Here is a 16,273-nt window from a genome sequence, read left to right as displayed (position 1 = left end):
TCTCGGCATTAAAGACTGCTCAAGCTTTTGCTAATGGAAATAGTTTTCTGGGTCATGTTCACTCAACCACATTGCACCCCGTGGACACCGCAGGGTAGAGAGAAGCGGGGGGAATAGAGGTTTGTGGGTCACTCCTACTCCAGGCATTACTTGACTATTCATTTGTGAAATGGCAATAATAAGCACAACTCACATTCCGACTGAACTTTAAAGTTCCTACCTGTGTAACTGGAGAAAAAAGGCCTCAGCCTTAATGGGCCTCAGTTTCCTCATCTGTAAAATGAAGGGCTTGGATTTGAGGTTTCTTCCAGCCCCCATAGGTATACATAGGTTTGTGTGTGTGTATGTATATATCTATATATACATACGTGTGTGTATGTGTGTGTGTGTATGTCTTTTCAGGTTTACAAAGTGTTTATCTCACAGCAACGCTGCTAAGCAGGTAGTTTATATCAGGTGTCAAACATGCAGCCTGGGTAGGGGGCAACCCTGAGGATGACTCAATCTAGATTAAAATGTAATTGGTAAATATTGAACCTAATAAATAAAAATACAATAGAACACAGATCATGTTAATATGGTTTTCTAAGTCCATTTGAGACCCTCAGGGACTCTTATTGATGATTTGGTGGCCTCCTGTTTCTACATAAGTTTAAATGCTACTATATTGGTTTTTCATAGAAGAGGAAACTGAGGCTTGGAGAAACAAAGGGACTGAAGAGGCCACCTGGTGTGATGAGAAGAACTTTGAATTTGGAGTCAGAGAGGGTCAGGCTTCAGCTCTTTCACTTACTGCTTGTGTGAACTTGGGAAAATCATGTAACTTCTCTGGGTCTTTGTTATAAAGGTAAAGATTGGATTTGATGATCTCTGAAGTTCCTTCCACTTTAAGTGACATTCATTTCAACAAATATTGTGTCCAACTCTCCATCCTGTGACCCCATTTGGGGTTTTCTTGGCAAACATACTGGACTGGTTTGCCATCTACTTTTCCAGCTCATTTGACAGATGAGGAAACCGAGGCCAACAGGGTGAAATGACTTGCTTGGGGTCACACAGCTAGTAAGTGTCTGAGGCTGGATTTGAACACAAGTTTTGCTGAATCCAGGCCCAGTGCTCTCCATAGCGTACCATCTAATAGCTCTATTGGACTGCAATACAGTTTGTGAAGAGAAATAAGGAGATAAATATGGAAAGGTTGAACAGTCCCAGATTCTAGGGAGTCTTGAATGCAGGCAAAGAAGATTAAACTTTATTTGGAAGGCAATCAGGAGTCACTGAATACCTGGGTGTCATTCATCCTCCCTAAGCCTCAGTTTCCCCATCTGTAAGATAAGGAGATTGAATTGTACTTGATGGTCTCTGAGTCCCCTTCTGGCTCTGCATCTAAGCTATCATGTCTTTGATCCTAAGAATTTTGAGCTGGGGAGGAAACATGACAAGATCTATGCTTAAGAATTAGGAAAAAATTGTTGTGTTTGTGTTGGGGCTGTAAACATCCAAGTGGAAGGTGGAAATCTCATTCAAATACCATTCAGGAGTCGCCTGAACCCTGCCCCATCCGGCTCAGCCAGGTTATAATTAGAACAGGACACATAGCCTTAGGCTTCACCACATTTCTTGTCTTCTAAATCCTCCTCCAGCTCTCTCTTCTGAATCTCAGTCAAGCCTGACAATAGTTCCTCCTTGTCTGGGGCAGAGTCCCTGAGATAGGACCCACATATCTTAGGTTAGAGTCACCCCGAGTACTCACTGGGGTGAGTCATGAGGTCCCAGAGGCCTCCTTGAAAAGAGGAAAGCAACCTCAGTGTGAGCCATGGGCTGACCTCAGATCCTTCTGCCTCAGCCCTTCCGGCTCTACACACACCGGCAAAACTTCCCTCCCCACAAGAGTTCCAGACAAGAGTTCCCCTTTGTAAGCCAGAGGGTATTTTTAGCTGCATTCCAGGGCTGGTAGCAAGACTCAGATTCCAAGAGAGGGAAATAAACTCAAGATAATCCTATGATTTTCAGAGATTCACCTAATTTTCCAGCTGGAGGAGCACCTGGGAAGGGCATTTCCTTTCATCAGCCACACTCTCACCACTTCTTTGGGTTGGGAAAATGCCCTCTTCCAGCAGAATGGGAATCAAACTCAGAGTTCAAACAGGTAACCAAATTTAGCCTCAAAATCTGGCCTTAGACACTCACTAGCTGTATGACCCTAGGCAAGTCATTTAACCGTGTTTGCCTTAGTTTCCTCATTTGTCAAATGAGCTGGAGAAGGAAATGACAAACCACTCCATTATCTTTGCCAAGAAAATTCCAAATGCAGTCATGAGGAATGAGACTCTGACTGAAATGATTGGACAACAAAATGATAGAGGTTGACATCATAATCAAGGTCCCCTCAGATCTCAGAGGCTAGAAATGTGACCAACTTAGAGATTTTTAACCCTCTAAGGTGGGCTGAGCAGGTCAAGATTCCTCATCAGTGACATTAGAGGCCTCTTCTCTTAGGTAGTTTGGATCTGATCAGAGCAGGCTGTTCCTGGTAGTGGGCCAAGGGATTGAGGTGCTTGGAGCCAGGGAGAATCACCCAGTTATGAACAGCTTTCACTCTAAGAATCTGGGAGCCCAGAGCAGCAACTTTCTCTTGCCTGGACAGGAGATGGGACCCTCCCTAGTCACTTGACACATATGACTTTCAGAAGTTCCATTGACCTTAAAGATGGAGGAAGCCAATAACCTATTGCCCTAATTGGTCAAAGTTAATGGCACTGAGCTGTGGTTCAAGTCCAGAGACACTCTGGAAAGGGTTAAATTTCCTATCAGAATTCAGAGTTTAGGGATGGAAGAGGGTCTCAGCACTGGTCCCGAGACTTCTTTTATCTTGCTTCTGTTGTCCCTGATTTCTGAACAGCCTTGGGGGAGTTTTCAACTTTATTTTGTATTTACTTTTGTATGGAATTATGTGGTCTCCCTCAATAGAATTTAAGTTCCTGGAGAGCAGGTACTGGGTTTTTTTGTTTAGTTTCTTTTGTGCTTGATCCCTTAGGGGCCCTTCCCTAGGACTGATTCCCTAGTTCCCATTCCTCCAGCTTCCCCTAAATATTCCGAACAGTGAGATTACTATCTTCAATTTAGGAGCTATCTCCTTCAAGCAATCTGGAATTATGCCCAAAGAGTTATAAAACTGTACTTACCCTTTGACCCAGCAATAATACTATTAGCTCTGTTTCCCAAGGTGATCAGGGAAAAAGGAAAAAAGCCTATATGTTCTAAAATATTGATAGCAGCTCCCTTTATGGTGGCAGAGAACTGGAAATGGAGGGAATGTCCATCAATCGTGGAATGGCTGAACAAGTTGTGGTATATGATCGTGATGGAAGACTACTGTGCTATAAGAAATGATGAGCTGGTTGATTTTAGAAAAACATGGAAAGACTTTCAATAGAATGTGAATGTAAGTTTCTAGAGGAGAATGGTTGTTATATTCTGTGCTTTTGTATTCCCCAGGACCTAGCCCTGTGCCTGGCACATAGCAGGCACTTAGTAAAGGCTTGCTGATTGATTCAACTTGGGTGTTGCCAGTTTCTATGTTCCTGTTTCTTCACTCATCCAGGAATCTGCTCCCTGCTCCTGGCTAAACTCTATCCCAGCAGTTTTTTGGTAGGTAATGTACAATGTCTACCTCTGTCCATAGATAACTGAGGGGATCTCATCATCACACAAAGACAGTCCTAGGATCCAGAATTTTCTTGATTTCTCAATAATTATAATAGTTCATATTTCTATATTTTTTTATAGTTTGCAAAACCCCTTTCTCTCAGGGCCCCCTGTGCAAAATATTATTACTATCCCAATTTTACAGATGAGGAAGGAGACAGACTCATAGAATTGAACTGCCCATCACCACACAGTAAACGTGACTCAGATTTTATGGCTGTTCCTCAAGTCCAGCACTCTTTTCAGCTTCTCACTTGCTCCCTATTTTCTTACCCTGAGCCTCAAACTAGAGGTTGCTGCTTTCTGGTACTCAGTGTTGGCTGAGTCACCAAGGAGCCAAGTTGGATGTCTGAGACAGAGCCCAAAGCCTGCAAAGGCTGTTCCACTAAATATTTGATCTCAAGGGCCTGATAACACCATCTCCCCAGACAAGGATCTGGGTAGCAGGTGTTAGTGACAGAACTCGATGGCCCCAAATGCCCACCTGAGGAGCTGTCTGGGAGGCAGGTGTCAGTGACAGGGCAGGCAAAGAATATCAGTTAGAGGTTTGCACTTCAGCTGAGGGGTCCTGCCTTGATGCTCTTTTTGCCACTTCTACACCAACCTTAACAGCTCCTCTTCCATCAGAGAGGACTGGAAGGTCATAGCAGCTAGAACCCTGGGGTTCCAAGCATGGGCAGGGAAAAGAGGCATATGAGTCAACAGAGGGAGTAAGTAATGGATCCTCTGCATCACTCCAGCTTTCTCTGGGTCTCAGATCTATTCTCCCTCAATCCTCTCTAACTGGAGAATGGAGAAAGTGGTTAGAATCACCTTTCGCCTTGGGGTATTGCTGACTCCTTACAATCACGTTTCTTAGAACTGGCAGAAGATCTTGGACATTATCTAAGGCAGTTTCCCCATTTTACAGATGAGGAAGCTGAGACCCAGAGAAGGGAAATCACTTTGCCAGTATCAGACAGACAGATAGTAGCAATAGGGCTGGGACCTAATTCCCAGTAATTTTCTTTCTACTGCACCTTGCTGCCTCTATTAGAAAGTGAAAAAAAGGTTGTATATGTTTACAGACTTTTTCAATGTATTATTCTGTTTTGCTGATTGTTTTCCCTTTCCCCTTTTTCTTTAAAAAAAAATATTCTTTTCTATATGGGATAGGGGAAGAAAGGGGGGAAGAAAGAATGTTGGGAGCCTTTTAAGTGAGGTAAAAACAAAAGGTACCCATAAAAACATATTTAAAAAAGAAATAACCAGATAATGGATCTGACAGTCAGCTTTATTCTACCCTGGGATGGCTCTTCTGGGGAGAGATAGGATACCACTTGAACAGAGAGCTGCTAAGGTAATGGAGAAGTCAGCCTAATTCAGAGGGAGAGCCGTGCTCATGAAGAATAAGGAATGATAGGATGTTAAGGTGTCAGATGAGAACAGAGATCTGGGGGAGAAACCAGAAGCCAGCAAAATGGTTCTTCGGTAGATTTAAAGCTGGAAAGGACATTTGAGATCATATTGCTTAATATCTTGTCTTCCAGATGAGGAAACTGAGGCCTCAAGAAGTTGGGTAACCTACCCAAGGTCACAGAGGTAATAATAATACCTAACGTTTACGTGGTGCTTTAAATGACCTCTCTAGCTTCCATACAAACGTCTGAGGTAAATATTATAACATCAGTTTTACAAATGAGGAAATTAAGTCTCATAAAACTTAAATGATTTGCTCACAGTCAAAATGATAATAAGTTAATGATAAGTCAGGGGCAGATTGGAACCTTGTTCTTTCTTACTCCAAGGCCAGCACACACAACGTTCTAGTAAAGTAGCCGAGCCAGAATCTAATCCCACATTCTGGGATTTCAATTACAGAGCTATACAGCATGCCATCTCCCATCCCTAAACAGGTAAGGAACCCTAGACAGGGTTGACTTTTCTCCTTTTTCTGGACAGTCATTCCCAAAGAGGAGCAGGTAGGTATCATATGGAGAACATTACTTCATGTGAAAAGTCGAGTACTCCCTATCAAGTCTCCTGGTGCCATTGAAAATGGTTTAAAAAGCAGAGGACTAGGGGTAAGAAAATCTGAGTTCAAATCCTGGGCTCTATCCTTGATAATTCTGTAACCTCAAGAAAATCTCTTCACCTTTTTGAGTTTTCCTCATCTATAAAACTAGAGTAGGAATAATTCTCTCTTTGCTTGCTTGAGCCAAAGAAATAACGTGTAAAAATGCTTTCAAAATTGTACAATTTACATGAAAGAAATGTGAAAGTTTATTATTACATTACCGTCAGCTTAGTTTACAAAGCACTTTATGTTTTTTGAAGCTCTTTGCACATTTCATCTCATTTAATCCAACAAATACTCATTAAACACCTACTATGTGCTAGGTGCTGTTTCCTGGGTCTTTTTTCTTTTAAAGTAAGATAAAAACAGTTACCTGAAGGGAAGGTGATGAATTAGATGACCTTTGTCAGCTATTTTGGCCCAAAATTTCTGTAAATTCAAGACAAAGTGGGAATTGTATGTGCATAGGGACTGGATTAGCATCCTAGCTATTACAGTGGTGTGGATGCTAAAAATCTATATTTGGGTGTTTTTATTTTTACTTTTTAGTTTTTCTTTCAGGTAAGGGTAGACACTTATCTGCCGGAGCAGTTACCTGAAGGCAGGGGAGTGAACTAGATGACTTGACAATGTCGATTCAACAATACTAATGACCTTAATATTAGATGACATTTATAAAGTGTAGTAAGTTTTGTGGAGCACTTTGCATTCATTATCTGATTTGATCCAACCAATATTTATTAGCCACCCACTATGTGCCACATGCTGTCTCTAGGGTCTTTCTTCTTTTAATGTAAGGCTAGACATCTCTCTCTGTCTAAGCAGTTACCTGAAGGCAAGGTGATGGATTAGATGACCTCCATCAGTTACTTTTGGCCCAAAATTTCTGTAAATTCAAGGCAAGGTGGGAATTAGGGAGTAGTTTCAGCATCCTAGCTATTGGAGCCCTGCTTGAATGTCATGTGTACACTGTGGGTCATTTGAATAGAATTCTAACAGTGACCTCAGAACAGAGTGGGCAGCACAATGTGAGGGAGGGGGCCAGTAGAACAGTGCCGGTAATGCCAGCAACTGAAAGGCCTCAATTAAAGTGAAAGGAGTTATCTGGTATTTAAATAATTATTAGACTGAAGGAATAATCATGGGTCTGAGCTGATTTCTTTCCCCCACTGTCACTCTGATGGTGTCTATAATATTATTATTCCAATGCCCAGGGTTCTCATTGAGAAAAGAGCAAGTAAGTCAGGGAGGGGAGAGAGTATTGGGGGGGTGGGGGGGTAGAGAGAAAAGAGAGGTTCATTTAATCTCCATGTGACAGGGCTGCAGGAGGGATGATTAGTCTTTTTCTTATTTCAGCTGTCACTCACTCAGAGACACCGAAGATTGTTAGTAGCGTATTTTATGCAAGCGATTTAAAGGGAAAAGAGAGAAAGGGAGAGACAGAATTTCCTATAGAAAATAACGGGACCAAAGGAACAATTTAGATGTCACTGCCGTACCAGCTGTGTTGGTTTCATTAATCGGATGTCAATTTTTTTTTCATAGAGTCTACTATGCTGTGTGGAGCAGGGATTGTTATACCTCATCCCAAAGAAAGAGACAGACACAGAAAGGAGAAAGGGATAGAAAGTGAGAGCCAGAGACTGGAAGAGAGAGACAGGAAGAGAGAACAAGAGAAGAGAAAGACATTGGAAGGGAGATGGAAGAACTGGAGAGGGAGACAAAAATGAGACACGGGGAGAAGGGGATAGAGATAGAAAGATAGGTAAGAGTCAAAGAGAGAAACAGACTGAGAAAGATGGTCAAGAGAGACAGAGGGATAGGGTGACAAAAAAAGAGAGGGGGGAGAGGGACACAAAAAAGGGGAGACAAGGAAGGAGATAAAAGGAGAAAAACAGAGAGAGTCAAGAAAGACATATTGAGAGAGAAAAATAGATGAAGAGAAATAGGAGGTACCTCTGCTCCCCCCACGAAGACTGAAAAAAATAGAGAATGAGATTGAGTCAGAGGGACAGAGATAGTGAAGAGAAGGGGTTTATTAGCAAGTTCTGGAGCCCAGATGAGTTACAGCCTTTGGCTCTATGTCCAGCATTTTACCTCTTTGAAAACTGAACACAAGAAATGTGACCTACTACCTTTCTGTCATGGACTGAATCTCTTTTTGGTGGAAATCTCCATTGAGACACTCTTCTCCCACCCTGAGAAGATCCATGCCCCAAGGTTCATGACACATCCTGCTCTCTTTACAGGTAAGATGAAACCTGATGGAACCTGGTCACTGAGTAATTGAGGGAAAGTACAAGATATGGAAACTCATCAAGATCTAACTGTTACTGGCAGGGGAGGAAATGGATCTACTATGGGAGGGGGACAGAAGGCAGACTCCTCTCATGATCAGGGCCACACCACCCAAGCTACCTGGGGAACAAAGGGGGGAATCATTGGTTCTCATAATAATTCTTTCAAACCTCAAGGCAAAGTAATAGAAAAAAACTGGGAAGGAGGACATTAGCCCCTCACTCCCAGAAAAAGAGAATAGGCATGGAATAGAAGGTGGGAAAGGGAGAATGTGTTCCAACTTGAACTTTTGGTGGAGGAGGGGGGCCCTTCTTTTGAAAGTCAAGGATGAAGCAGAGGAAAGAGAGAGGAGTAGAAGGTAAAGATCTCCAAGAATAACAATCATATTAATAACTCACGTTTCTATAACATTTGGTAGTTTTTACAAAACACTTTTCTCACAATAGTTAGGTGAGGTAGGTGGTGCCAGAGTAATTATATCCTTTTACAAGGAGGGAAGGCAGGCTCTGAGTTGAGATGATTTGCCCATAGTCACACGGGGCTAGGAAGCGGTAACCGGGATTTGGGGTCTTCTGATCCGAAATTCTGGTCTCTGTCCACTGTACCATGCTGTCCAACAAAAAACTCTCCTAGTGTTTCTAGAAGATGGGGGGCAAGGACAGAATCTTCCTGTCTCAGGGTGGAAAACTGAAGCCCAGAGAGGTTTATTGAGCAACTTCTTTTGCCTCCCACAGCAAAGCACCAGTGGGCTCAAACTGAGGTCTACAAAGGGTTCATCTGGCGGGCACTTTTCATAACATGACCCTCTCCTCCTTGTCCTGTACAAGTCCCCAGAAGTCAGTGAAGACGACCTATGCTAGCCAATAGAATCTTTCTGGAATGTTTCTTAGCTCCCAAGGAGAGCTCTCTTTTCCCTTTGATTCCCATCCCAGTTTCTCCTCCCTGATCCCTGTCCTGGGACTGTGCCTTTTGATGCCAGATATTGTTTTTTTCTTTTTTTTTTCCTCCCCAGGTCTCACCAGTGAGCTCTGGTCAAACCCTGGAAACCAAGCCAGCTCTCCCAGGACCTTAGCAAAACATCTAGTGTTTGTCTTTTCTTCTGCAGGCTATTAAAGTTTGGAGTTGTCTCCTTGAATTATGTAGGACTCCAAAGACATGTACTCATTTGGGGGCTGAGGTTTGGGGGAGGTGGGGTTGGTATCCTATTCCCGTGGCTCCTCATCTTTCTAGGGCACTGGCTGGGCTGGCTTTTCGAAGCCAAAATAAGATTCATTACTCTGGGGCTGGGAGTGGGGAGATACACTGACTGACCCTGCAGACCTGCCCCATATGTCACAGGCCTGTCAGAAATCTCCCAGAATTCCCTTTATTATCTAAAGGTCACCACCCGGGCAGAACTGAAAGAGCAGCATGGTATAAACCAAACTACAAGAGCAATCAATTTCCTATAGTGCCCTCCCCTCAAATCCCCCTATCCCAACCTTATCCCTCCCCTCTTCCCTCACTCTAACCCTGTCGGAAGAGCACAGATTACTGAGCTTGTTTGTTAAAACTACCCAGGCCCCAGGCCTCTTAAGAGGTTTGGGTGAATTAGGCAGGGATGCTATTAGACTAAGAAAATCCATCAAAGTTTTGGGTGTTATCCCTGAACTGGTCCTCAGAGTACATCTACCCCAAAGGCAGTGTCTCTTCTCTGTCTGATGTCAACTCATCTTTGTTTCTTGGCAGGACTCCAGTTAAACCACCACTAATGGCTATGAAGTTATTCTAATACTAAAGAGACCTGGGAAAAATAACCCTCACATTTCTTTGAAAAGTGAGGAGGAGTGAGAATAGGTCTTTGGTTTTGCTAACATAACCAAAGGCCATGTTAGTGAGTCTCTGACTATTTGCAAACTAAATTTACAATCCCTTTCTCAACCAAATAAGCTCTGACTTAGCAAAACTTGCCAGAACTCTAGGGATGGGCTGAAATTTTTTTTAATGGTCTGCTTTCAAGTATTTATCTTTCCCTTTCACAAAACATTTTTTGATACTTATTTGCTGTCCCTTCATTAAAGTCCTATCCAATGCCTCATAGAAGTGAGGAGATGACCCTAGATTCTTTAAAACTATTTCCATAAAACATGATGATATCATGGTATAAAAGTAAGTGCTTTAGATGATTATACCATGATAAATTACTAATATATAAATAGCATGATAAAAAACCATTTTTTTCAAATGAGAGAATGGAAGATTTATGTCTTTTATAGCTGTTGTTTTCACAAGAGGGAAAGAACTCAGAATCAAACAGGGGAAATTTAAAAAGAAAAGACAACTTTGAATAAGCAAATTTAGAATTTTGCATGAACAAAATCAATGCAACTAATGTTTTTTTAAAAGTTATACTGAATAAAAAACAATCTTTGTATTAAGTATCTGTTGAAAGTCTGACATTCAGATCACAGATCTAGAAGTCAGAGGTTATCTAGTCAAAAACCCTCATTTTAAGGATATAGAAAATGAAAGCTTACTTTAAGTCACATAGGTCACTAAGTGGCAGAGTTGGATTTCAGACTTACTGTAGTGATCTTCCCACTGACCATGGCAAGGAATTGACAAAAAAATGCTAAGACTAAGATCTATTCCTAGTAGAAGTAGTCAAATGATATCAGTCTTTTTCAAAAAAGAATTAGGAGACATCAGCAACCATTTGAAAAATTGTCCAAAGTCAGAAATAATCAGAGAAATGAAAACTAAACAACTGGAAGGTATTGCCTCACACGACATGTTGAAAATGTGGCAAAAGATAGGAAAATTCAATGTTGGAGGAATTGTGGGAAGACAGACGTACAAATTTACAGCTGTGGATTGGCCTACTTCTCTGGAAAATAATTTGTAATGATGTGAAATTATTAAATTGTTTATATCCTTTCACCTAGATATTCCAGGCCTAGGATTAAATATGAGAGAGGTTAATGATAGTAAGAAAAGTCCTATAAAGAGCAAAATTATTACAGTGGCATTATTTGTAAAAATAATAACCTTAAAACAAAAGCTGCTAAAAATTAAGAAAGAGGCAAGGATTCCTTGTCCCCCAAGGTAGTTTAAGAGGAGTGCCCTCCCATAAAAAAAATAAAAGGAGGCCTCACACCCTTCAAACTTTAACAAATATGTTAAAAAAAATGTTTTAGCTTTGATGCCTTTATCAGGTGAGAACACCACTTTTACTGAGTTGCAGAATCAATCAATCAAAGGTGTAAACAAATTCTAGGCACCTCAATTGAATCAATCAATCAAAATTTGGAGTCTCAGAAGTATTTTCATTCATACAATGAAATCAGATGATAATTCATTGGGTGTGGTGGTAGGGAGCGAAAGGATAGTGGGTCCAGAAAGAGTGTCACACTCCTTCCTCTCCACATCTCCCCACACGCTTGACCAAATCATTGCAGAGACTGGACCACTAACAAGTAATATATCAATATGATCTGAGAGTGGACAAACTAAACATGAGAAAAGGCAGCTTCAGGGAGCATGCTCTTTATTGTGGAGGCCAGCCACACCTCAGGAAAACTTTATGAAGAACTATATGAGGGATAAAAGAACTTCTAATAATCCAAAGGTGAGGATTGATCCCATTTCTCTCTGGACTCAGAGTGTGTAGTCAGTGTTAGAGGTTTTTTTGTCCTAACTGTCCTTCCAATACCACCTAAGTAAATAGCTGTTTCTAAAAGCTAATTAACTCTAAATGGCTAATTGGCACAGCTTTGAGCACAATGGATGGGGTCTTGAGTGACAGTACGAGGGGAAAAAAAGTCCCTAACCCCTGAAGGTTATTCCTAGAAGCCTGAGGGGAGAAGTCATCAGGCACTCTCTGGGGATCTACCTGTCAATGCCAGAGGAGATTAGGGAAGTAGCTCAGAGCGGAGCTTGCAGTGGCCATGGAAGAAACTTCAGTTCAAGGCAGGGGAACCAAATAGGTGAACTTTGGAGACAGAGTTGGACCCTAATCTCTAGCTAGGGATATGGACCACTTTTTTTTTCTCTGAGATTATACTCACCTCACGTATAGAAATCCCTTGATGAAGCATGTGATCACTGAAGGTTCTTTCTTTTTCTCTCCCTGATCTATTTCCTGTCTTTTCTAAGTATGAGCCTTATAAAGCAGTTGAACACTTCCTGGGACAGGCAAATCAATTAAGCAAGCATTAAGTGCCAACTTTATGTGACTTAGTCCATATGTTGGGCCATGCAGATAAAAAGAAAAAAAATGGAACAGTCCTTAACTTCAAGTTACTTATGCTCTATTAGGGTGATTCAAATCCCTCCCCTAACAAAATTACTGAAGGAAAGAAATTAATGTCCCCTGAGACTTCCCTTGGGCAAGTAATCTTCTTGAGGATAGAGACCATTTTATTTTTGTTATTTTAAAATTTTCATTTAGATTTTATGTACTCATAAATAAAATACCAACTAGTTTGAGGAAGAAGAAAGTTTAACATTCAAGGAGTTCAGGGAAGATTTCAGGGAGGTGACACCTGAGCTTAGTCTGGAAGGAAGATAAAGATTCTGAAAGACAAAGATGAGGAAGGAGTGAGTGCATTCCAGGCATGGCTAGAGATGGGGAGTGTAGCTAGCACCATTGCCTAGAAGCTGGAGAAATAATGTTGAGTAGGGGGAACAGCTAGGAGTCCAGTTTAGCTGTAATGTAGAATTTATGAAGGGAGTAATATGAAATAAGGATTAAAAGGCAGGTAAGAGTCAGATGGAAAAGGGAAAACTCACTGAGGAGGATGATTAGAGACATAGAAAGTTTAAAGCAGGGGCATGAAAAAAATATTAATTCAACCAACATTTATTCAATGCCAGGGCATTGTTGTCCTGGAAGAATTACAAAGGCAGATGATATCTAGTACCTATCCTTGAGAAGTATACAATCTAATAGGAGATGATATGTTCATAGATAATAGTACAAATTACAATATGAAAAGTACATAAGATGATTACATATCTAGACAGACCTAGGATTTGGAACTGGAAAAGACTTTAAGAGATCCTTTATTCTGGTCCCTTCATTTTATGCTTCATCAAGGCAGGTCCCATAGGTTGTAAGTAGCTTATGAATGCATAGTAAGTAGTAATGAAGGTATAAATGTAAATCATGAAAGGAAGTAAGTAGCTTATGAATGTATACAGATGAATTCACACAAATGGAAGCAAGAAATCCAAGGGCTAAGGAATCAGATGAGGGAGAATCATTTTTAGCTGGGGGAAAAGGAAAAGATTAGCAAAAGAAGCTGTATTTGAACTTGATATTGAAGGATAGGTAGAAAGGATCGGTTCAAGTCATCTGTCTTGAGGGAGGGAGGGATATGTCATGTAGGAGATAAACATGTATTTCATTGGAAAGACTGGATTTTAACTTGTTTACTCCTGACCTGGTAGTATTCCTGCCAGTGTAGGCTCAAGAGCAATTTGAATTCATATGCTTGTTTTAGGCACCTAATAATAGCTAGCATCTATATGGTACCTATTATATTCCAAGCTTGATCTTCACAACATTCCTGGGAGGCAGGTGCTGTTATTTTCTCCATGTTACAGTTGAGGGTAGGGAGCTAGGTGGTGAAGTGGATAGAATATCAGCCTTAAGTCAGGAAGCTTCATCTTCCTAGGTTCAAATTTGGCTTTAGACACTTACTATCTGGGTGACCCTGGGCAAGTCACTTAATCCTGACTACCTCCAAAACCCAAAAGAAGAATAAAAAAATCATGGATACAAAAATATAAAAAAAATGTCAACAAGAGGTCCATAGTATGAGAGGAAGGAAGAGTTTAGTGCTGAGGGGATGCAGAGTGAGCAGGGTAGAGTAGGAGTGGGAGTGAATGGGGAAAATTTCCTGAAAAACTTGTTCACTATGCAGCTTCTTGGGGGGAACACTGTACTTGACTGCTCTCTCCATTTCTCTATCATGGTTTCAGACTCGAAGGGGCCTTATCTTCTGATGGGTAAGGGATACCTGCTGTAGAATGGCAACATCTTGCTAGAGGGAAGCAAGATCCCTGAGAACAAGAAACACCTTCACCTTTGTCTTTTGCGCCCCCAGTGCTCCTTAACAGTGCCTAGCATGCAGCCCTGTGATTGAACTGGTATGAGGAACTCCTGTCTCCAGTAGTGAAGGTTGACAACTTGTCTGTAATCTCCAGTCTAAGAATTGCTTGGAACACTGAAAGGGGAAGTGGTGGCACAACCAGGAGGTCTCCAAGTTGGGTCTTGAGCCCAGGGGCAGCTCTCCATCCACTGTGCCCTTCCTCTGGTACAGTAGGAGGTATTTAATAAATGCTTGTTGATTTATTGAACTGACTTTTTTAGTTATTTATTGAATTTATTTATTTTTATTTGATTTATTTATCGAGCTTGTTCCCTCACTTCTGACTGAAACAAAGCATAATCCTTTCCTAGCCATGGTCAACGATCACAGCTTTCTTGAGCCTCAGAGTTGGAAGGGACTTCAAAGGTCGTTTAGTTCTCTCTGCCCAGAACTACTCATAATGTCATCCTTACTCTTTTATCCCTTTCATTCCTCCTCCATTTATTAGGTAAGTAGGTTACAGATTACATATCAATCAATAAACATTTATTAAGCGTCTACTGTACTTCGGATACTGTTTACAGAACTGGAGATACAAAGAAGCAGAACACAGTCCCTGACCTCCAGGAGCTCACAATCTAATGGGAGAACGATGAACAAATACATACAAAGAAACTGTATACAGAATAATTAATTAATAGAGAGAAGAGACTAGAATTAAGAGGGGTAGGAAAAGCTTCCTGTAGAAACTGGAATTTTAGTTAGGAAGCCAGGAAAGTTAGTGGTCAGGAGGTGTGTAGGGAGAACAATTCAGGTATGGAGGACAGAGCCAAGAGATGGACTTTGAATGTCAAGAAGACTATTTTATATTTACCCGTGGGGATAATAGGGAGCCACTGGAGTTTATGGAGTAGGGGAGTGACAGAGTGAAGAAAATGAGGTCCTGCCGTGAATTAGCCTGCTGAGGTAAAGCTAGGAGTCTAAACCCATGCCTTTGGGCAGACTGTTCTCCAGGCCTGGAAAGCTCTCTCAACATGATGCCTCTGACTCTGGGAACACCTCCCAGGCTCAGCTCAAGCTCCATTTCTTTTAATAGGCCTTTCCTGATTCTCCCAGTTAGGGCTCTCTGGTTGCTTTGTCTTTTCTTATCTGTGTCCGCTTTGGTTCCTTTCTACCCCCTTCAAGTTCCTTGAGGGTAGGGACTGTTTTGTATCCTCAATGGACATACAATGGCTGGCACATAGTAGGCATTTCAGAAATGCTTATTGAATTAAATCCATTTAGCACAATGACTGGCACCTGGAAAGCACAAAATAAATGCTTGTTTCATTCATTGCTTCACTCCAGAGCCCACGTTCTTTCCACAACATCAGGAATCCTCTCTTCTCAGAGTTTCTCACAATACCATTCCTGCCCCCTCTGTCTTTCTTTCCACCCTGTCATGTTCCTCAATGAACAGGTTTCAGCTGGTCATAGAGAAAGCAGAGACTCCTCTAGGCTACTGCAGTTGGAAGGGCTGAGGAGGGAGGGGTGTTAAGGAAGGAGGAGAGAAGTCTTTGGTGGAGGCTGAGGTGCTCCTTGGGTAACCAATCCCTTCAGACCACCCTCCCCCGCCTCCCACAGCCTCCTGTTGGAATGCAATGCATTCTTCTGGGGCTCCTCTGACACTGGGCTTGTTCCCAACACAGAGGATGAGGTTTCTTTTTCCTTTCTTATCTCTTCTTGCCTCTCTTTCTCCTAAGTACTTTTCCAAACTGACGGCCAACCCTAGGACAAAGAGATCTAAATTAACTCAGTCTCCAAGGGAGGAAGCCTCAAAAGCAGACTGGGGTTGTCGTCCCTCACACTGTCTCACCTTTTATTCTTTGTTCAGGATTCCAGCTCTTGAGCTGTCGTGTCTCGGGTGGCAAACAAACAGGCTTGCACGTGAAAAGCAGGGACAAGAAAAACAAACAAACAAACCCAAACCACAAACAGAAAACCAAATATGGGGTAGTTGGAGGAAAGCTGGGTAGTGTGTTCCTGGGTGAGGCTCGCTGTCCCGACTATAAGCTGTCTGTGGCCAACATGTGCTTTCCCTTAGGCCCAAGACCATGCCAAGAGAATTGTGCCGAGGCAGTACCCTCCAAGGGCCTCT

At 41.8% G+C, this 16,273-nt stretch overlaps 1 protein-coding gene and 1 long non-coding RNA gene across 3 annotated transcripts in view; one reads left to right on the top strand and one right to left on the bottom strand.

Moving 5' to 3' along the window:
* Positions 1-16,273, bottom strand: part of PLXNA2 (plexin A2) — a 350,823-nt gene that overhangs the window by 316,566 nt on the left and 17,984 nt on the right. The gene's annotated exons all lie outside the window — the stretch shown is intronic.
* On the top strand, positions 6,705-9,197 carry LOC140529357 (uncharacterized). The gene is made up of 3 exons (XR_011975516.1): positions 6,705-6,871; positions 7,310-8,013; positions 9,075-9,197. It is a non-coding gene; the product is annotated as an uncharacterized lncRNA (long non-coding RNA).

This window comes from Notamacropus eugenii, chromosome 2, assembly GCF_028372415.1.
Source record: "Notamacropus eugenii isolate mMacEug1 chromosome 2, mMacEug1.pri_v2, whole genome shotgun sequence".
In the NCBI taxonomy this organism is placed as follows: Eukaryota; Metazoa; Chordata; class Mammalia; order Diprotodontia; family Macropodidae; genus Notamacropus; species Notamacropus eugenii.
Note: the sequence above shows the minus strand (reverse complement) of the source record. Positions and strands in the feature narration are given on the sequence as shown.